Below are 24,040 nucleotides of genomic sequence, written 5' to 3'. Positions count from 1 at the left end.
GCTACCTCTACCTTACTCGCCACTTCCTTCTTGGGCTCTCCATCATTCCCCTCTCCCTCAATTTCGTTTTCCTTCAGCTCTTCTACTTCCAGAACTTTCATCTCAGTCCTTTGTAGCTTCCTATTCCTACGTTTCCTCTGAACACCATCCTCTCCCTCTTTCTTTGTCTCCACAACATTATCAACTTTATTAGCCACTTCCTGTTTGGCTATTCCCTCATTCCCATCTACCTCACTTGCCTCTACCTCTTTCCCTAAGTCCTCCTTGGCATCTCTCTCAATCCCTTCTACGACATTGGCCACTACCTCTTTCACAAATTCCTGTGTGGCTACTGCATCTACCTCAATCACCGCTACCTCTACCTCATTCGCCTCTACCTCACTCGCCACTTCCTTCTTGGGCTCTCCATCATTCCCCTCTCTCTCAATCTCGTTTACTTTCATCTCTTCTACTTCCCAAACTTTCATCTCAATCCTTCGTAGCTTCCTATTCCTATGTTTCCTCTGAATACAATCCTCTCCCTCTTTCTTTGTCTCCACAACATTCTCAACTTTCTCCACCACTTCCTGTTTGGCCATTCCCTCATTCCAATCGACCTCATTTGGCTCTATCTCTTCTGCTAATACCTGTTTTGCATCTCTCTCAATCCCCTCTATGACATTGGCCGCTATATCTTTCACCACTTCCTGCTTGGCCACTGCTTCTACCTTAATCACCGCTACCTCTGCATCATTTGCTAATTCCCGCTTGCCATCTCCTTCTAACACCTCTACCTTATTCAACTCTACCTCATTCATCACATCCTCCAAAGCCACTGCCTCAATCATCTCTACCTCAATCGTCCCAACCTCCACCACTTCCTGCATGGGCTCTCCCTCACTCCCCTTTCTCTCAGCCACCTCTTCTTTCACTGTCTCCTCCAGAAATTTCTTCTTGTTCTTATGTTTCTTCCTACTCCCACGTTTTCTCTTCATACCATTTCTCTCCGCCACTTTCTCCATCTCTTCCATCTCGTTCTCAACCTTGTTGCTATTCTGACATGTCTGCTGCACATCCTCATTATTAGTGTTGACGTTTGCCTCCTGCTGCACTTCTGCCTTTTGCTGCTGCTGCTGCTGGTGGTGGATGATGAAGTTCTTCAGCTCGGTGCTGTTCTGGAATTCCAGCAGCTCCCGCTGATACTTGGCCTGCTGCTGTGCACAATGATCCATCAGGATCATCTCAAGCTCCCGAATCTGGCGCTCAGCTTCTAGTTTTGTAGCACAGAGCATCCTCTTGTGCTGCCTCTTCGAGCGACGGTCTGGGGAGTCACATGGGGAGGAGAGAGCAGCACCACAATTGATTCGTTAATGGGTGTTTGAGTATTTCCAGTATGATAATAGGTTTTTCCCATTTTTTCTGCCAACAAAACAGGTATTAAGATGTTAAAACACCAAACTGAAACCTTTTACAAGGAATCATGTCTGCATTAACCACGATGCTTGTGGTCAGAATGCAAACAAAAAACATACTCTGATAATATATGCATTGTCCTTGAAACTGATTGTTCCACACCAGGGACAGCTTTCTTTTGAGCCTCGTCTCAAACGGTGTTAGACCAGAGGACGCCAAAAGGCGTATTTCCTGTATGTTATTTTGGTAAAGAAACTTGGCACCATTGACAGGAATCTAACTTAACTTGAGACCGATGTAACAATGATAACACTGTAGGGAGGTCTGGAGGTTGACTCATATGCCGGAGACACCTCCTCCTCCAAAGAACTGTATTAGATTAATGGGCTGGCTGGGGAGGCCATAATAAGTTTGCGAGGTCTGGAAACTCCAGGCCAAACATAGATAAACTACCGTTATCTCCGAAAAAGTAATATGGATTGATGACCAAGCTGTGGAGGTCTGGCTAAATTTATAAGATGTCCATTGTTTCACAAGAGAGAGCATGAATCGGATAAGAAATCCACTTTTAATTCTTATACACTGGTCCATTCATACAATTAGTATATTAGTGGGCTATGTTAGAGAAGATAAAGGGAGGAGAGGAGAAGAGGAGGGCCGGGGTGCCCGGAGCACAGAGAGTGCCCAGAGGGGCCAGAGAGCCAGGGGCAACCCTGATGTTTATGTTGGTTGGATAGCATGTGCTCCCGTGCATGTGAGGTTGCTCTCAACAGAAGTCATTCATTGCACGAGAAAGGCTGAAATGCTGAGTAACCACTCAGAGGTATAGTGGTTAAGTAGTGGAGACGGTATAGTGGTAAAAGAGTGGAAATGTTAAAAGCAAAGCTTAAGATTTGCAGTTGTCAATTTATATTGAGCCGATACATATGGCAAGTGAAATTAAGAAGAGTTAAAGTGAGTTTTGCAGAAGAAATCTTGGAGGAAAGAGAGGATACATGTGTGCCTCTTGGAGAAGGAAAGGCATTGCTCAAAACTGCTGCAAGGTCACATGCCATGAATCGGATGAGTTTAGAAAAACGTGACTGTAAACCAACAAGCCTGTGAATAATTATCATGGTAAAGACACCTCTGTACGTTGGATACTGAAGGAAATCCATCGTGCTACACATCGTCAAAACCCGACAACAACTGACATTCGAGAAAAAAGTACAATTTCATCGTTCTGCACATCCTCAATACCCCACCACATCTGGAAAGTCACCAGCTGCATCAAGCACCTGACTGTTGTATTGTTCGAAAGACACTGTGTGTAACGACTTTACATCCACCGGCACAGCGGGTTTCTAAACGCTTGCCATGTCACCTTCTCAACACTAGCGTCAGAGACCATCTGATACAGACTGAAAGCTGATTTCCTTTGTTGCACTGTTTGCCTTTCATGAATGTCATATTGTGCACTGGGTTATGCCTTATTAACCAAAATTCTGAATTTAGCTATTCATGTATTTCTATTACAGTATCACATATTCTTTGGACCAAGTGTCAATTGCCTATTTGATGACTAGTACTCTAATTCTTTTTTTTTTTACTTTTACAAATCAGGGACATGTTTTAATTAAAATGTGTCTGTGTGTGTGGTTGAAAAGTGTAACAATTCCATGCGTTACATGTGTAATGTTGCAGCGCCGACCTGGTGAGGCCTATGAAACAATCAGTAGGCCAGGGCTCTGGATTGTTATTCGTATTTTCGGAGTCCCTAACCCTCTGCTCACAATCATTAAGAACCTTCAGGATGGTGGGCAGGCCCGGATAAAGTTGCATGCCTGGGAGTCAGAGCAATTTCCTGTTTACAGTGGGGTGCGATAGGGATCTACTCTGGCTGACACATTATTTAGCATCATCTTCGACCACATAGTTGTAGAAGCTTTTTATGGCTGTACCGGTGGATTTTTTTCTATTTGCTACAGATACAATGGGAGGCTGATTGATGCCTGGGTGAGGTCAAGGGATTGCTCCCTACTGGTCAACCATGTTATGTATACTGATAATTTGGAAGTTGATGCTCACACTGAAAAAGAGTTGGAGGTTCTGCTGCTAAGCCTGGAGCGTGCGACAAAGAGGTGGGGCCTTACCATCAGCACCACCAAAACTAAGCACCCGGCTGAGTATGTTGTGTAATTTAATACTCCGCCCCCTCAACTACTCTTCAGTGATGGGGTAGTTGTAGAGAGAAGAAGTTTACGTACCTGGATAGTGTGCTTATGCAAAAATTCCAGTTTGGCAGCAGAGGTGTCACTCCGAATCGGCATATTTTCATCAGCTTCGTAACACTTTGGGGTATCTACCTGGTTTGTCACTCGATACAAAGCGCTGGGTCTTCTTGGCCAATGATGGAATAAATTAAAAATCTGAACCAGCTTTAAACTTTCAGACTGGCCTGCCTACGATCCACCCTGGGTTTAACTAGGCTGGAATGTGTGAAGAGCTCACAGTGAGCTCCACTGGTAGGCAGGGCTGCATTGCCTGGGTCATATAGCCTGCTTGCTCAGCCAGCGCATGCCCAAGCAGCCTCTGTTTTTCCAGATAGAGGGGGCTAAATGGGCGTGGCACGGCCTGGAGAAGAGATGGACTGATGCAGTACAGGAGGATACGGAACTAAGTGGACTTGCCAAAGACTGGTACCACTGGTGTCAAGATCTGCCTCTATGGAGGAAGCTCGTGAAGGATGCTTATGGGAAGTTGGTGGCAGTTGCCCTCAAGCAAAAAAGGAGGGTGAGAGGAGTGACGCTCACAACAACAGACGGTGCACTGGATGACTAAAACGCAGCAAGTTGGCACAGTAGGATGCAAAGGTGGTGCGTCTGCCAGTCATCTCAGTCAGTCAACCCATCACACTGGGGTCTGTCCCCTGATCTCCTGTCGGCAAGCCTTCGACACTTCAAGTGACCTCGGAGTGCACCAGGCCTGGCACAAGCGCCATGGTGACGTCTCCGTCACTTAGTGGCGAATGAGGGCTGTTGTTATTATCTGAGTCGGTTAGGGGCCTCCCCTAGGTCCACTCAGCCTCAAAAAAGTATCTGATGCGGTGTGTAAACATCGCAACTTGGGAGACAAAGACGGACAAGTGTGGTGCTGGCAAACCACCCCTCGTGTGCGGTGCCGGCCGTCATAGGTGCTCACTAACAGCACTTGCTCCGACAGTGTTTCAAGGCTATACACAAGATTTCTGTCTTTGTTTGTGTCTATGTGCAGTGTCTGTATGAGTGGTTGGGAGCAGTTGTGTCTGTGGGGATCGACCTGAGTTCGATTCCCATTCACAACCATCAGTGACTAATAAATAAAACCGGTCGTGTGCCTCCCCTACATCTACTCAAACTTAAAATAGTACCTCGTGCAACATATAAACATCAACACTGGGGAGACAAAGCCATCCGGATGCCGTGCTGACCACCCACCCCATCATAGGTGCTAACTCGCTAACAGAATTTGACTCAATAGTCTGTTAAGGCTATACGGGGATCTGTCTTTGTATACAGGTGCATGTGTCTGTGTGTATGTCTGTGTGTGGAATTACAGTACTCACTTCCCGTCGGCTTGCTCTTCTCTCCACCCTGCAACAAAATCACAGCAGCGCACGTGAGACTCTAATCACATCACAGCTTACAACCACCACCATCATTACCGTCCTCATCATAACCACCATAACGATCACCATGGTAACCATCATCTTATTTCTCACTCCCCGTGCCCCTCCCCACGTGTGTCACTCTCCATATCTAACTTCACGTGTGTGGATACCATTTCGACCAATTACTTGCCCTCTGCCCCCCCACGTGGATCCCACATCCCCTCCCGTGCCTCCACCCCTATCCCGCCCGGGCAGGGGGGGGTCGGCTGTAGGGGGCCACGCGGGGGTGAGGGAATAGAGAAAGGTCGACTAAGCTTTCACTGATGACCCAGTGCGGTGTATAAACATCAACACTGGGGAGGGAAAAGCAGCATGGTGCGGACCAAAAGGATCACTCGTTAGCTGCCTCAGTCTAAATAGAAGCACACTAACGATGCTTTCCCCAGCGGTCCATATGAATCTAGGGTGACATTCATGTGTTTGTTTGTGTGAAGGCGACACGGGGGTGTGTGTAACATATGTGCATGTGTGTCGACGAATGCGAGGGGCAAATGTACTCACGGGAGACATGGTCTTGACGGTACAAGAGATGTCGTGGATCTTCACCTTGTCAATGACTTTGTTAACGATGTTACGGACGTGTTCAACCTCGTTAATGTTAGTCAACGAAATTTACCAAGTCAGTTAACTGTCAACGATGTTTTTTGGCAATGTTGTCAAAGTGTGGTCCCGTATGCGATGTTGAAGCGCACAGCGAGTACGTCGGATCATCAAGGTGAACTGAAGTCACTACTTGTCAAGACCGCGTACCCACAGCACCTGGACGCCACAGATAATGAAGCAGAGTGAGCTCGGGTCCAATGTTGCCAACTAACTCCACGACTCACATCTTATGGCACCTATATGTATACGTACAGTGTCCACCATGTACGGGTCAGTACCAAAAGAACCAAGAATATAGTGATCAAGCTATGACATTTTAATATGTATGTCGAAATTATTGATCATTGATTCAGCAGTGATACAGATATGACATTTTTAATACAGGTGTCTATGTGTTCGAGCTATGAAATTTCGAATACACGTGTCTATATGGTTGAGCATTGATTGAGCAGTGATCGAGCATGTGTCTATTTGTTCGAGCAGTGATCAAGCCATGACATTTTTAACATGTGTCTATCTGATCGAGTAGTGATCGAGCTTTGACATTTTGAATAAGTATGTTTATGTTTTCGAGCAGTAATTGAGCTGATATTTTGACAATGAACTAAAAACTATAAAAAAAATTTTTTATTTTACCAGGTAAGGCCAACTGAGCTATATTGTGCTTCTTGGGAAGCAACCTGATCCAAAAATTATAGCCTGGCCATAAATGATAGCGCAACTAATTGTTTTATCGTGTGGAACTGTAGAGCAGACAATTAATCAAAATGCATGTTTCAAAATTTGAAAAAAATAATGGAGGACCTGAGAAAAACCCACACGACCAGGGTGAGAACATGCAAAGTCTGAATATGCAGGGGTCAGGGTTAGGATCAAAACCACAACCTCCTGTATACCAGCCGAAGTCGTGAACATCTCGCCTCTGTGGCACCCCATTTCTTGTGTCTGTGTGATGAAGCATTGATCAAGCAGTGATCGAGCTATGATATTTAATACTTGTGTATACGTGATCAATCAGTGATTAAGCAAAGGTGATTTTTTTGATCGGTAAAGTGATTTCTGTAAGACGATTTACGTATAGTAAAAAAGACGATTTGTAGATCAAAAAAGCCCAATGGTGGATTTTTTTGGATGTCAGCCCTCCCATTGTACCTGATTGGCTTCCCTAAGCATGAACATAATGTATCATTCATTTTGTCGTAGATTAATTTAATTCTGTTACAGCGTCTGTGTGCATGAATGCGAGGGGAGAATGTACTCACTGAAGATATCGCCGTGACGGTACAAGAGATGTCGTGGATCTTCACCTTGTCAACGACTTTGTTAACGATGTTACGGACGTGGAAAACCTCGTTAATGTTAGTCAACGAAGTTTACCAAGTCAGTTAACTGTGTCAACGATGTTTCTTAGCGATGTTGACAAAGTGGGTCCCGTATGCGATGCTGAAGTGCACAGCGAGCACGTCGGACCCCCACGGAGAACTCAAGTCACTACTTGTCGAGCCGCTTGTGGAGATCACGTACCCACAGCACCTAGACGCCACAGATAATGAAGCTGAGTGATCTCGGGTCAAATGTTGCCAACTAACTCCATGACTCACAACTTGTGGCACCTACCGTATACTTAGTGTCCACCATGTATGGGTCAGTCGAGAACGAGCTATGACATTTTGAATACATCTGTCTATGTGTTAAAGCAGTGATCGAGCTATGACATTTTGAATACATCTGTTTATGTGATCGAGCAGTGATCGACCTAAGACATTTTGAATACGTGTCTATGTGATCGAGCATTGATTGAGCAGTGATCACGGTGTGACATTTTGAATACATGCGTCTATATGATCGAGCAGTGATCGAGCAATTAAATTTTGAATATTTGTTTCTATGTGATCGAGCATTGGTCGAGCGTTGACAAATTAGATAATAAAAAACTATTAATTCTTAATTTACCAGGTTAGGCCCACTGAACGACATAGCTCTTTTTCAGACGTGTCCTGGCCACAAATGATAGCTCATTGAAGTGGCTTATCACGTGGAAATTTACCTTAGCCAGGGCTCAAACCCACAACCTTCTGTACACCAGACGAGGTCGTTAACATCTCGCCACCATGGCACCACATTACATGTGTCTATGTGATCGAGCATTGATCGAGCAGTGATCGAACTATGATTCTTAATACTTGTGTTTACGTGACCAAGCAGTGATCAAGCAGAGGCATTTTATTTCAATCGGCAGTGATTCCTGTCACACAATTTGTGGATCAAAAAAGCACACTGGTGAAATTCCTTGGCTGTTAGCCCTCCCATTGATGCTGATTGGCTTCCCTGAGGATTAACATAATTGATCAGAGATTAGCTTTACTACCCGGCTTCGCCTGGGACTTGGATTCTTGTCTTGGATTAATACACGGCCTACGCGGAGGGTGGGGGGGGGGATGCGTGACGTCAGCAGGCACACTGCATAACGCTGCCGCATGCCGGTGACATCACAGATGTGACGTCACTTGTGCAATATATTATATCCATGATTCCCCCCCCCCCAAATTAAAAAAAGTATATTTTTTATACTTTTTACATTGTGTACAGTATGGAAGCTAGCCACATGCCAAATTTAAAGTTTGTAGCCTAGTATATTATATCCATTATTTCCCGCCGCCCCAGCTGCGCATTTGTGCGGGATACACGGCATACAGGGAGGGTTTGGGGCGGGGGATGTGTAACGTCAGTAGGCACACTGCGTGACGCTACTGGATGCGGGGCACTTGCCGTGCAATATATTATATCCATCTTCTTTGGTTCTTTCGGTAAAGTCACGTAGAATGAGAATAAAATAATAAATTGATAAAATAAAATAACAATAATAGTCTCACGACGTTTCGGCCACAACACAAGCGGCCTTCATCAGGTGAAGGGGACGAGACTGTCTGGAGGACAGCGCTGGAGTGAGAAAGCCACGCTGAGATCACGACCTTTAAGCTGTGTGAGAAGAAACAAAGCGCCTTGACAATGGAATTAGCATATAATTTAGCATTGAAATGGCTGAGTGATTAGCTTGTGACTGGTCACAGAAAAGGCTGTGTTAAAGTTAAAGCATACACATCCGCAAAGGCACCCCTTGACAAAGGAATTAGCATAGAATTTAGCATTGAAATAGCTAAGTTAAAGTATACACATCCGCAGAGGCACTCCTTGACAAAGGAATTAGCATAGAATTTAGCATTGAAATAGCTGAGTGATTAGCTTGTAACTGGTCACAGAAATAGCTATGTTAAAGTCAGAGCATATACATTCACCGAGGCAACTAGTACAAATCAAACAGGAGAATTTAGCATTGAAATAACTAGGCGAATTTAGCATTGAAATAACTGAGTGATTAGCTTGTGACTGGTCACAGAAATGGCTTTGTTGAAGTTAAGGCCTACACATCTGAGCTATTCACAGTAACTGGGTATACAATACAATATATAATGAATACATATAGTGAACCAATAAAAAATACTAAAATATAAATTACCTCAATGTTATCAATAAACTCTATATTCTCCAATCAGCTAAGCTACCAACAATAAGTCGTTATATATCACAATGCTATATGGCAAAAAATGGGTGGATTCTTACCCTCAACTTTAGCAACAAGGATAGCTACGGGTCCCGTTCAGACGGACGAGTTCATCCATGGTCGGAACAGAGGAGGGGGAGAGAGACAGCTGCGAGGCGCTGTTATACTCCATGTTGTAAACCATACCATTAACCGTGGTGTGAGAGGTATTAAGAGTCAATGCCAGCGAAAGAGCTGCGGTCTGAAGGTCATCGTAAAATACAATTAATTAAGAACGGAAATGGTTTAAAACATCTTTCCAATGGTTACTAAGCCAGAATCCATCTTCTCGATTGAAATTGTCTCTGTGCTTGTATATGTGAATGGCCTCATGAACGAATCTCTCATGGTAGCCGGTTGGTTTGCAAAGAACCTCCGTCTTGGAGAAGTCAATGTCATGTGAGCCCACTGAATTATAACAGTGATCTGCCACGGCAGAGGAGTTCGTCCTACCGTGTTTCAAGTCTGCTTTATGTTCGCGGATGCGGTCCGAGATATGTCTTTTGGTTTCTCCAATGTAGCTACTACCACAGAGGCACTTTAGTTTGTAAACGCCCGGGTACTGTATGTCTGGAACAGCATCTTTTACAGATGGAACTAGATCACAGATTTTATGTACTGTGTTGAATCGGACCTGGATCTTGTGTTTATTCAGGATTTTGGAGATCTTTTTAGTGACCCCTGCAATGTAGGGTAAGGTGATGGTTTTGAGTGGCTCCACAAGAGGATCCTTCTTCATGACTGGAGTGATGGCTTTGCGGATTGTGTAGTCGGAGCAACCATTAGCCCTGAGAGCCTGGTGTACGTGCTTGAGTTCACTGGTAATGTGTTCCTGGTCGGAAATGCATTGGGCTCTATGGTATAGAGTCTTGATGAGGGAGTTCTTCTGGAATGGATGGTGGTGGGAATCCGGTTTCAAGTAAGCATCTGTATGGGTAGCTTTCCTGTAGACAAGAGTGGCTCATTGAACCATCATGTCTCCTTTTAATTAAGACATCCAAAAAGGGTAGTTTGCCATCTTTTTTGACCTCCATGGTAAATCTGATGGCTGGGTGTATGGAATTGATGTGGTTGCGGAATTGGTCTAGAGCAGGCTGGCCATGTGGCCAGATGACAAAGATGTCATCCACGTACCTCTTCCATAAGGTCGGGCGTAAAGTGGCAGTCTGGATGGCGTCAGTTTCAAATTTTTCCATGAATACGTTGGCTACAACCGGAGATAGGGGGGAGCCGATTGGGGTGCCCTCAGTTTGTTTGTAGAAAATTTGAAACTGACGCCATCCAGACTGCCACTCTACGCCCGACCATATGGAAGAGGTACGTGGATGACACCTTTGTCATCTGGCCACATGGCCAGCCTGCTCTAGACCAATTCCGCGACCACATCAATTCCATACACCCAGCCATCAGATTTACCATGAAGGTCGAAAAAGATGGCAAACTACCCTTTTTGGATGTCTTAATTAAAAGGAGACATGATGGTTCAATTAGCCACTCTGTCTACAGGAAAGCTACCCATACAGATGCTTACTTGAAACCGGAATCCCACCACCATCCGTCCCAGAAGAACTCCCTCATCAAGACTCTATACCATAGAGCCCAATGCATTTCCGACCAGGAACACATTACCAGTGAACTCAAGCACGTACACCAGGCTCTCAGGGCTAATGGTTACTCCGACTACACAATCCGCAAAGCCATCACTCCAGTCATGAAGAAGGATCCTCTTGTGGAGCCACTCAAAACCATCACCTTACCCTACATTGCAGGGGTCACTAAAAATATCTCCAAAATCCTGAATAAACACAAGATCCAGGTCTGATTCAACACAGTACATAAAATCCGTGATCTAGTTCCATCTGTAAAAGATGCTGTTCCAGACATACAGTACCCGGGCTTTTACAAACTAAAGTGCCTCTGTGGTAGTAGCTACATTGGAGAAACCAAACGACATATCTCGGACCGCATCCGCGAACATAAAGCAGACTTGAAACACGGTAGGACGAACTCCTCTGCCGTGGCAGATCACTGTTATAATTCAGTGGGCTCACATGACATTGACTTCTCCAAGACGGAGGTTCTTTGCAAACCAACCGGCTACCATGAGAGATTCGTTCATGAGGCCATTCACATATACAAGCACAGAGACAATTTCAATCGAGAAGATGGATTCTGGCTTAGTAACCATTGGAAAGATGTTTTAAACCATTTCCGTTCTTAATTAATTGTATTTTACGATGACCTTCAGACCGCAGCTCTTTCGCTGGCATTGACTCTTAATACCTCTCACACCACGGTTAATGGTATGGTTTACAACATGGAGTATAACAGCGCCTCGCAGCTGTCTCTCTCCCCCTCCTCTGTTCCGACCATGGATGAACTCGTCCGTCTGAACGGGACCCGTAGCTATCCGTGTTGCTAAAGTTGAGGGTAAGAATCCACCCATTTTTCGCCATATAGCATTGTGATATATAACGACTTATTGTTGGTAGCTTAGCTGATTGGAGAATATAGAGTTTATTGATAACATTGAGGTAATTTATATTTTAGTATGTTTTATTGGTTCACTATATAGTATTCATTATATATTGTATTGCATACCCAGTTACTGTGAATAGCTCAGATGTGTAGGCCTTAACTTCAACAAAGCCATTTCTGTGACCAGTCACAAGCTAATCACTCAGTTATTTCAATGCTAAATTCGCCTAGTTATTTCAATGCTAAATTCTCCTGTTTGATTTGTACTAGTTGCCTCGGTGAATGTATATGCTCTGACTTTAACATAGCTATTTCTGTGACCAGTTACAAGCTAATCACTCAGCTATTTCAATGCTAAATTCTATGCTAATTCCTTTGTCAAGGAGTGCCTCTGCGGATGTGTATACTTTAACTTAGCTATTTCAATGCTAAATTCTATGCTAATTCCTTTGTCAAGGGGTGCCTTTGCGGATGTGTATGCTTTAACTTTAACACAGCCTTTTCTGTGACCAGTCACAAGCTAATCACTCAGCCATTTCAATGCTAAATTATATGCTAATTCCTTTGTCAAGGCGCTTTGTTTCTTCTCACACAGCTTAAAGGTCGTGATCTCAGCGTGGCTTTCTCACTCCAGCGCTGTCCTCCAGACAGTCTCGTCCCCTTCACCTGATGAAGGCCGCTTGTGTTGTGGCCGAAACGTCGTGAGAATATTATTGTTATTTTATTTTATCAATTTATTATTTTATTCTCATTCTACGTGACTTTACCGAAAGAACCTATGATTAATCCTTGCAGTCACGAAAGCTTTAAATCGATATATCATATCCATTTTTGCCCCCCCCCCCCCCCAAAATAGAAAAGTCTATTTTTATACTTTTTGAATTGTATAGTCAGGAAGCTACCCACATGCCAAATTTCAAGTTTGTTGCATGTCGGCAAGTATATTAAACATTTCGAACACACATTCACATATAGATGTTCTCTCAGATTAATGTTATCCTGATACAGCGCGCGTGTGGATGTACTCACGGAAGATATCGCCTTGAAGGCAGAACGAGAAGTCACGGATGGTCACGTTTAGTCAATAGATTTCGTTAACTGTGTTAATGAAGTGTTCAACCTCACGGATGTTTGTCAATGAGGTTTACCAAGTAATTTAACCGCGTTATCGATGTTCACTGACGACGTTGTCGAAGTGTGCTCCCGAATGCGATCTTTAAGAACACAGAGCGCGCGTCCACCTCCGTCTGTAATGATCGACCGTTGCTAAGGAAGTGACGTCACTTGTTGTTAAGGTAACAAACCCCGGAAACCACGTGGTCCACTGTATCCTCCAGGCCTGATTAGTTACACGACTGTCAAATTTTTACTTTAAACTTTCGTAACTTGCAGGAATTCATAATTTTTGGTTCTTTCGGTAAAGTCACGTAGATAGAAAATAACATTTTAAGTGAAGGCAAAAAACCCACGAGGTTTCGATGGCAACACAAGCGGTCTTCATCACGTGTTGCGATCGAAACGTCGTGGGTTTTTTGCTTTTATTTTAATTTATTTGTATTTTATTGTTATTATTTTCTATCTACGTGACTTTACCTGAAAGAACCAAGAATATAGTAACGATTGTACCCTGGTCGCCATGGATGAAGAGGCCGAGCGGGCTCGGTTCATCTGTTGCCAGGTACCTCCACCACTCAGCTCGCAGCACACACACACACAGTGTCCACTATGTACGGTGTGAAAGAAGTCTAACATACTGTAAACACGTACGGGCCAGTAGTAGACCCTGTGTGTGTGTGTGAGTTGCACGTGCGCGGGTTCGGCACGCGGTGAGGTGGAGGGGCCGTGAGGGCCGCGCGGGGGATGGGAGCGGTGTAGAGGGAGGGGGGGGGGGCTCTGCCACTTTGCTGTAGAACCTCGTGGCAACTTGCTACGTTGTGCTCAGCCAGCAAAGTTCATTCACGCTCACGGCCAAAAGCAGTAGCGGCGAATATCTGAACCTGTCTCGGGCCTCCCTCAAGGTCGACTCAGCCTTAACCGAGTCGAGTGTGTAAACGTCAACACTGGCAAGACGAAGGTGGCCGGGCGTGGTGCGGACCGCATGGACTGCTCAGTTTCAGTTTCATTTATTTGGAATAACCCTGTGAGCCATTCGGCTCTTGATTCGGGTGCAACCGCGACAAACAATACAATTACAAGATGCATTGATAATTTACTGTACACAAATTGAGACATCCCCTACAAAAACAATAAAATCTTCCAGAAAAAGCACCATTTGTTTATGCTGCGTACTAAAGTGTGCAAAAAATCCCATTTTGATGTTAGATAACAACAATCAATACAATTTAGATTAACATTTTAAGTCTAACTCTATACTACATCAAAAAATCAGGCTAAACTAAACCTTTCTAGAAGTTATTAAAATAATGCTATAAAAACAATGCAACAGTGATCATAAGAAATGTGATTGAAAGTTAACAATAGCGACATATATAACATATATTACTAAACCTAACATCCTTCGCTAGCTGCTTGAGTCAATCCATAATAGCAGGAGTAACAATTATGTATGTTGATTAACTGCGAATAACCCAATCAATAACAGATATCCATTGTAATTTACATCAATACATTACCCCCCCCGTCTTCATATCGGATCTGCTTACAAGCGACGACGTCACATTTATCCCCCGTCTACGTCTATTAAAGACCGAAACAGGGGAAGGATTTCACCACAACTCTGGCTGTCACCTGACGAGGCGGGTTGTTGTTGTAGTTACAGGCGAAACGTCACGGTACTTGATTTGTAAATGTTTTGGGTTTACTCTCCAACACACCGATGTGCTGAAATAGTCACTAATTGGCATGTTTTGTTTACGTGACAAACTTGACTAAGATTTACGCGATCTAACCCAAACAAACAAAAACACCCTCTAATAAGTAAATATTTGTATTAATTCCACGAATGGACCTTGGCCTGGGACTGTGGGGATTGAGAAGTTATGGATGCAGCTTCTGTTTGTGCTGCCATCAGAATGACCAACAAATAAATAAATAATACACACGGATTGGTGACTACAGTACTGGACCCCCAGTGGTTTTATATTTAAAAGTGTATGTGCTTTGTGGTTGCTTTATTGCGCGTGTGTACGTACTGTGCAACACTTGTTTGAACGCAGGTGATGGGGTTGTCCATGTTGGGTGTCATTACAGCCAAAAACAAGCAGCAGTACGAAGACCAGGACGCCGTGGCCGACCGTGAGGACGGAAATTGGCCTCGCCCGGTCACAACGTACGACAGCAGTACAGGTTTCCCTCCACACATGCACACACCTACGAGTTTCCCACTACAGAGACGAAGATCCCCCATATAGCCTTAACAGACTGTTGTGGCAAGTGCTGTTCGCAAGCACCAATGAAGGTCGGCATGGTATACCAGGGGGTAGGTGGCCAACACCACACCCGGCCGCCTTTGTCTCCCAAGTGGTGACGTATACACACACCGCTCCAGGTATTCATTTGAGGTTGAGTCGACCCAGGACCAGTTCAGATAAATAATCGTTATTGGTGTTGGCCATGAGCGGGACTCCAACTCGGATGTTTGCGGGGTTCGAAGCGTAGCTTACTATCCACTGCGCCACTGCTACCCTCACATAACGCACACAGCAACAACACACAGGGACCCACACGCACGGACACACAGGGACCTGCTCAACATTGAAATGTGCAGCCCTTGTGTGGCGGCCTGCGTTGAATTTGGGCGTTCATCTCGTCACCCATGCAAAAGGTCTCGACACAATCAATGGCAGTCCCCCTTGCCCTGTCTGGCACGCACATCGGGCCAGTCACCCCACGCACAGCGCACACAACGTGCGCGTCGCGTATGCCAAATCAAGAGCCGTCCCCGAGTGTCCGGAAAATTGGGCCGACCATCCCGGGTCCCGCGCTTTGGGGGAGGCCCCACGTGTAGACATTAGTGTCACATGTAATGCTTCCGGTTTAGTTTGAAGGCATCGGGGGGGCCCCACGCACCCCCTATGGACGGCCCTGGTCAAAGCACACGGCAGCGCGGAGCACGCGCGTCACGCGCACGGGCCACATGCGTCACGGGTACGTGACATCTACAAGGCAAGCACCTGCATCGCGTGGTCATCACTTGTAAGGCATGCCCTTTGTGCATGGGACGTGCGTAGTGTGTGCAACACGTGGCACATGTGTGTCACACATGCGCATCGCAATGTGATGTCATGTGTACGTGGACATTTGAATCGCATGTAGCTGTCTGGTGGGCAGGACGGATCTACGTGTGGGCAAGTAAGGGGGTGGCTGAGTAAAACTTATACGGATACACGTCAAGCCACACACTCGCCACACACTCACCGGCACACTCACACACTTACCACATTCACCGCGCACTCACTTACCGGCACACTCGCACACTGGCACTCACTGCACACTCACACCTCACACTCACCACGCACTCACTTACCGGCACTCTGACTGCACATTCACACACACCGCACTCACACCGCATTCACACACTCACACACACTCACACCGCACTCATTCACTCACACACACTCACACACATTTCCACACACCAACCGCACACTCACACACACTCACTTACACACACCGCACACACTCACACTCACCGGCACACTCGTGTGCAAGCACACTAGTGAGCTTCCACAAAATGTGCTGCACATTAGTGAGGCCACACACCAAAGAGCAGACACCAGCAGGTTTACACATCAGTGAGCTTACACACTAGTGTGCACACACACAGTCCGTAAGCTTACAGATTAGATAGCGTACACACCAGCTCACCGGTGAGGTGAGCTACACACTGGTGAGTTAACACACCCACCTGTTTACGTGCGCAAAGCTCTTAACCCTAAACCTAACATATCCCAAATGTAATGGCTAATGTTATTTTACACACGCACGTGCATACACACGCACGTGCATACACGCATGCGCATATGAAGGCACGCATGCACACGTACGTGCACACAAACACACGTGCACGCACGTTTAAACATATACAATTCCATGGGGTTGGACTTGAGACTCCCAGAAGTGGAATCAGGACTCCTGAGTGTGCGATATAGCTCAGTGGGCCTTACTTGGTAAAATTGAAATAATTAATTTAGTTTCAGGATGTAGGGTTCTGAAGATATTTCATTTTTCAGTCCTTTCTGACCGTTTGAGTGTGGGTGAGTGAGTGATAACTACTTATGCATTTTTTGTTATTACAAATACAAGCATTTCCAGCTATTGACATGAAATGTATTAACTCTGGAAGATGATGGTGATACAGGTGGTGGGTAGCGGTAGTGTATCGTTTAGCACGCTGCGCTACGAACCCGGCAACCTGAGTTAAATTATCGCTCATGCCCAACGCAGGTAACGACTCTCTGAACCGGTCATGGGCCTCCCCTAGGTCGACTCAGCCTCAAATGAGTACCTGGTGTGGTGTGAACATCACTACTGGGGAGACAAAGGCGGCCGGGCGTGGTGTTGGCCACCCACCCCTCGTGTGCCATGCTGGCCTTCACAGGTACTCGCTAACAGCACTTGCCCCAACAGTCTATCCGGGCTATACGGGGAGTCTTTGCTTTGGTGGTGATGATACAGATGGTGATTGATTATACAGATGGTTGGGATGATGATAATGATACATTTAGTGATGATGGTGGTGATGATGGGACTGTATGAGTGGTCCTTGAAGATATTTACTGTGTAATATTAAGACACACTAATATAAAATGTAATCATTGAAGCACAATATATAACATTTGTAATTTCTGTTGAAAGCATGTGCTTATAATCGTCACGTGTATTTGTACGTGGTTGTGCATGAATGCACGTGTTTTTTATTTTCTGTATTAGGTGCTTGACGACAGCACTTGGCCCAACAGTCTATATTGGTTGTACAGGATATCTTTGTGTTTTGATTTACGAATGTTCCATTCACGAAGTTTAGTGAAAACGAAATTGACAAATTAAGGATACTTTTCGACTTACGAAATAGAATTTCAGCGGAAACAATATATCACATGGCACGCGCCATGAGATCATCAAGCAAGAAGCTGTCATCCATCCACGACAGTGTCACGGTATCCCCATAGTGCAAAAGTAATGCCTCGTCACCTCTCCAGTCATTCCAACATGCAGATCTTTTGGTGAGTTCCTTGAAGATGTTAATTATTTTTGTCTTAAATTGATTATTATTCAACTGTTATAATATTTGTTCTTTATTATTTTTTGTATTGTGAAATATTGGTGTATATTTTGGGTTTAGGAGTATAGCAGAAATGACTGTCTGAAACACATGGCAAGTTTTTCGTATTCAATTAATGGGAAAGGCCATTCCGATTTACGATATTTTGTTTTGCGTGCGTTTTTAGAAGAACGCATCCCTTTCGTAAATAGAGGCATACATGTACAGGAATCCATTGCCAACCGCGAATTTACCAACCACGAGATTTTAGTAAACACGGATTGGCTACTGGACACCTGTTTACTAACCACGAGCATCTCGCTTTGAGTATTCGCGAGTCGCGCCGAGTCGTGAAATCAAAACAACACGATGTACCTTATGGGGGGGGGGGGGGGTTCTTGTATTTGTTCTTGTATTTGTACGAGCTGTTGTTTGTTTATGTTATTGATGTTTACGGGGAGCGTTAGTGCAGCGGGTTAGCGAGCTGTACTATGGAGCCATAAATCCTGGCATTATTCCTGCTCACGGCCAACACCAGTGGCAATTATCTGAACCATTCCTGGACCTACCCTCGGCCTCAAATGAGTACTTGGTGCATTGTGAAAACATCAGCACTGGCAGAGACAAACCCCATATGCTGTGCTGGCCTACATAAGTGCTCATAACGGCACTTACCCAACAGTCTGTTACATGGGGGGATCTTAGTCTTGGCGTGTAAGTGAGAGTTTGTGGACTTTGCATGTTCTTCCCCTGTTGTGCACGCGTTTTCTCAGGGTTCTCAGCTTTCAAAAAAGAACAACCAATTCTAACAGTGAGATTTTACTTGCAAATAACTTAAACAGGGATTACACACCGTGGCAACATCGCCCCCTTCTGTGAAAGCTGGACAGGACCCTCCTGCAAAAGAGTGAGACTTCCCTGAATAAACAAATGTAGCACGGTAATCTTTGAAATAATAAAATAAACTATTCACCCCTAGAGTGGACAGGGTAACGAGGGCGATCCTAGCAAGTGAGGGAGCTGTACTCGGACGGAACGGACGACGGCTCCCAGCCGACCTCTTCGCCTTTGTCGATCTTGTCATCGTTGGAGGCCGGTCTCAGCTCTGCGAGGATCGCCTCAAACGTGGGGCGCTCTAACGGCGCGTAGCTCCAGCAGCGGTGCATCACCTTGCGGCTGTGGGGCGAGGGGAGGGTGCGGTGAGGGTGCGAGGAAGGCGAATCGCGCACAAGCTCGGACTGCGCTTTCACCTCTTCCAGTGCGCGTTTGTTCTCAGAATGGTTGAATGAGTGCCGATGATGTTAATGACGTCACGGAGGGGGATGAAGGGGGTCAGGTGGCGAGGGGGGTGAGGGGGGGTGAGTAGGGAGAGGGTCATGAAGGCATAAAATTCCTACAGTATGGATTCACACAGCGGCGTCTAAATGCCACTGCATCTCCATACGTAGCACAGAAACCCTGGTCATGTTTTTTCTCGTAGAGAGAGTAGCAGTCTGTGGGTCTCTATGTGAGGAGTCTGTGGGTCGCAACAGCACGTACAGCTGCAAGGAGGACATTCCAGACTAAGAGGGTTCATAATGGCCGTGTCAACGACACTTAACCAGCCTGCACAACTCACTGCCAATAACACATATCACATAATTCACCCTTAAGCAATTGTTCAATCAATTAATTGAATCACTACAATTAAAACCAAAGAATCTCCCAGAACAAACACTTCGCACTCTCCTCCGTCAGCCACCTGCATCGACAATAGAAAACATCAGTCCAGCAGTGGATAAAACCTGGTGTGGGAGGTATGGCGGGGCGGCTTACACTTGCGGTGGACAGCCGGGTGGTGGCTGCATGCTGTAGTCATCGCAGATCAAGCGGTAGAACTTGTCATCGACTGCCATGCGCCAGGATAAGGGGCCTTTCCTACACCCACACACATCACACACCGAGCGACACACACGTCACACCGAGGAGCACGCACATCACACACCGAGCAGGTTGCACAGGTCTCCTTTATCAAGACAAACGTGGAGCAGATTACAACTACAACTCTACGCCTGTCACAATGCCCCCCTCTCCCCCCCCCAGTCTATGGGGTGGCACGGGCCTCACTCCCCCCTTCGCGTCAGCCCCTACTAATAAATGGTCCGGTTGCATTGTGAATGCACCACTCGAATGACGTGCAGTCCCGTGGCGCACTGTAACAGGCTCGTGATTTACTCAATACAATTCAACGTAAAAAAGTAAAACGATCCCAAGACATTATTTAAAATAATGTATGGCCATCGTGTGTCAGCATCACAAGCGAAAATTGGCATGTAAAAAAAAACTTCACTGCGAAACACTCAATTGGGATTGCTCGCAGCAAACAGCACTTGACCTGCTTGCAGGTTAGGTGCTGAATAACCGTGTGTCACACAGAGAACAGTTGCCACTGAGGGTGCCCTTTTCAAATGCTTGAGATGAGAAGTGATTATCGCGTGTAAATGTGCACACTAAAATAAAAATAAAATTATAATTATAAGCGAACTATTATCGTTTCAGGTGGCAGGATGGTGCAGCGGTGATCTTTGACCCTCGCAACAAGAAGGGCCTTGGTTAATTATCCGACTGGCACTTTGTGGAGTTTTCTACGTTCTCCCCTTTGTTCTGTATGGGTTATCCAGTTTGCTGACATAGCTTGAAAACACACAATCACAATGTAACTGGGTATTGGCCAAGCATCCCAATGCTAAAGTTACCTGCAAATTACTTCATTGGGATGACACTCGGCAGCAGAGCCAGATGATGCCATTGCTGCGGCCCTATGCCATTGTTAAGCTTAAGAGGCCCCTTCTATGAATGGCTGTATATTTTTGTCAGCAGAATGAAAATAACTGCTTTGGAGAGTCTTTTTTCTAACCGATCTTTATTTTTTAAACAATTATGTTAAAACTTGAAACCTCGTGTCCATTTCTTCTTTCGTATTTAGAGCCCCCCCCCCCCCTCTCTTAATGCGAGGCCCTAAGCTGTAAGTGTAGCTAGTGTGAGCTCGCCTGTGATGAATCACACGTATAATTGTGCACTCTTATTTTCTATGGGTAGCCAGGATAATTGTTTATTTAAGTGAATGCAATGGTGATCAGGGGATTGGACCCAGAGCCCCACATACACAGTAGAGTACAAGGGAACGCCCACAATACAGATTTGAGTTGACCTCCGGATTGAGAAATTGAATTGTGTTGTGACGTACAGGGTGTTTCTGATCGCTATTGCGACCGTCCTGTCCCGACGGGAGGAGAGAGGACAGAGTGGACCGGCTACATGAGCTTACTCTCCGGCACTGCACAGCACAACATCGCCTCCCTACTGCAAAAAACTCGGCAGGACCCTCCTGAAAATAAAGTCTTCGGAATCAGTGAGGCCTGTCCTTGGGAGGACAGGCGTATTCTTGGTCGTCACAAGCGAACATTTGTTTCTCCACATGAATTTGTATCCCCGGGTTACCATCAGGGCTGGGCGCTGCAAGCTTAGCTTCTGAGATCTGATGAGACTGGTAGCCGTTTTTTAAAAGCTAATTTCGGCATCTGGAGCCCAAGCACGCAACAGCTTTATGCAATTAAAAATTATAGTGTAAGCTAATACTATAATTGTTGTCTGCTGTGAGTATGTTCTGTACTCAGGGCCCCAAATGTTTGTGGCAAGTGAAAGTTTGTCTCAGCAAAATATAAGATTTCTCACAGTAGCACGCCGTATGACCACACGTCGCTCTGCACCTTGTAGAGCCCATGGAACATGCTTTCTGGAGACATCCACTTTACAGACAGAGGCACCTAACGGACATGCCCGCATGGCCACAAGCACAACAACAATACGTTCAATAAATTCAGTTCAGGGCGATGCTTCGGGATTCGTCATACGTTTTTTGCGTGAGGCCACATATTCATCTGGCCAAATTGGCGTCATCTAGCCCTCCACTACCCTGAAGGGTTAAATGTGTAATGACATCACGGGATGTCACTGTGTAGTGCCGGGCCTAGAGAGGCACGGCGTGCGGTGTATTGACATCGCGGATACCACTATGGTGCGGATGTAGTACCGGTCCCGGATGGAGTAGAGTCGCTCACGATCGCTTCTCTCTCCGACGACGACGCATCCCAGCCTGTGGCGCACAAGGAAGCCCGGACGACTCAGAAATGCCCTAACTATAGAGTATCTATAGTAGATCATTGATTATTCGGCGGCTTCGGGAGGGGGGGGGGGGAAGGGGACGCCGAATTTTTTAACAACGCCGGATATTCACTACATAATTTTAAATAGCTAATTTTTTGCACATTCTTGCATAGCATTATGTTTTTTAAAGTTGTGAATGCTTTTTTTGTGTTTTAAATTAGTTTAATATGTGAAATTGGTATGAATAAACATACAAATACACGAAAAAATATCCTACTGTAAAATGTAACGGTATTTACTGTACCGTGCTTACCAATCCAATCTCAAAGACTCTGAATGGAGTGATGTATATACGTGCAGTATTGTCATTTTTTAAGTTATATGAGGTGTATAATGTATCGTCTATAATATTTAACACTGAAATCAAGTCGGTGGCCGCTCTGGTTAATACCGCGGTCTACTTCGCAGTAGACACTGTTAGAGCGAACACGTACATGATTCGAAAAAGAGAGTCGGCCAAGTGTTGTGTGGTGTAATTATCCAAATTTGAGAAATTTACTCGCAAATTATTCCATCGGGGAAGCTGCCTAATAACATTACAAACCCACTTAGCAGGGTAAAGCCCGCTTGCAAGGCTGTGGCTGCACAGGGGCAGCTGCCCCCAGTCCATGGAAACTGGTATTGATGTAGTTTACGAATCGCCATGGGCGGCATGGTGGCACATTGGTAAGTAACCTTTGCGCCTTGCAGCAAGAAAGCTGGGTTTGATTCCCGACTCGGGCGCGTTTCGGCGTGGAGTTGTCATCTTCTCTCCCCCTGTTCGTCAGAGTGTGTAAGTGCAATGGAGTGTTTGAGTGAGTGTGTGAGCGAGTGAGTTAGCGTGAATGTGTGAGTGTGTGAAGATTGTATGTTCTCCCCCTCTTCTGGGTCTCCTCCGCGTTCTCGAGTTTCCTCCCATAGTAAAAAAAAATACCCAATACAACGAGTCTGGCATTGGGCAAAACACCCCAATACTGAAAAATCACCTGCAAATTACTCAATTGGGACTACACAGTGACGGCAAAAACTTTGCAGGACCCTCATGAAGAAGTCTAGAGTTTTTGCACAGTAAACAAATGTAATAATAAATCTTGACTTAAAGCTTTTGTGACTGCAGGAAGACATATTCTTTGGGTCTTTCGGTAACATCACGTAGATAGGTTCAAATGAAATAACCAAAAATAGCAAAAAACTACGACGTTTCGATCGCAACACAAGCCATCGTCATCAGGAAGAAAAAAAGAGAGGGAGACAGCTGCTGAGGCAGACAGTCTGCCTTATCTGAACCGGTGTTGTGCCTATCCTAGGTAAACTCTGTCTTAAATGAGTACCTGGTGCAGTGTGTAGACATGAGCACTGGGGAGACAGAGGTGGCTGCATGTGCGTGGTGCTGGCCACCCACCTCCTCGTGGGCCATGCCGCCTAACAGCAGCACAGTCTGTTAAGGCTTATTTGGGTGATCTTCATCTTTGTTGTACGCTTGTGCCATCTTGTGTGTCCGCTGTCACAGATTCCAGGCTACAACCCTCCGGAGTCCACCCCATGGGGCTCCCCTTCTCCCCGGCCTAAAAAACCCAGACAGTACTCGTGCATCATGCATGCGGTGTCAACAAGAGGTAAGAGGTGCATGAGTGGGCACACACTCTGGGTTTTACATCTGCAGAGGTAGTTAAGTGTACAGTGTGCTCGCAAGCAGAGGTGAACAATAAAAAAAATCAGTGGCGGTTATGAGAAACGCTACCCTGAAGTAACGGGCGGTTTGCACTCTGAACTTGCAATCCAGAAGTTACTGGTTCGTTTTCCCATCGCAGCATTTGAAACAGTGGCGCAATTTTCTTAAATTTACAATTTTTACCTTGCCAACCAGTAC

At 45.5% G+C, this 24,040-nt stretch overlaps 1 long non-coding RNA gene across 1 annotated transcript; it reads left to right on the top strand.

The window, feature by feature from the left end:
- Positions 1-12,921: 12,921 nt before the first annotated feature.
- On the top strand, positions 12,922-23,782 carry LOC142924757 (uncharacterized). The gene is made up of 3 exons (XR_012941842.1): positions 12,922-13,440; positions 14,973-15,051; positions 23,681-23,782. It is a non-coding gene; the product is annotated as an uncharacterized LOC142924757 (long non-coding RNA).
- The last annotated feature ends 258 nt before the right edge of the window (positions 23,783-24,040 follow it).

Source organism: Petromyzon marinus, chromosome 16 (genome assembly GCF_048934315.1).
Source record: "Petromyzon marinus isolate PM22_M1 ecotype Great Lakes invasive population chromosome 16, UKy_Petmar_22M1.pri1.0, whole genome shotgun sequence".
NCBI classification, from domain to species: domain Eukaryota; kingdom Metazoa; phylum Chordata; class Hyperoartia; order Petromyzontiformes; family Petromyzontidae; genus Petromyzon; species Petromyzon marinus.
This window is presented reverse-complemented; position numbering and strand designations above follow the sequence as displayed.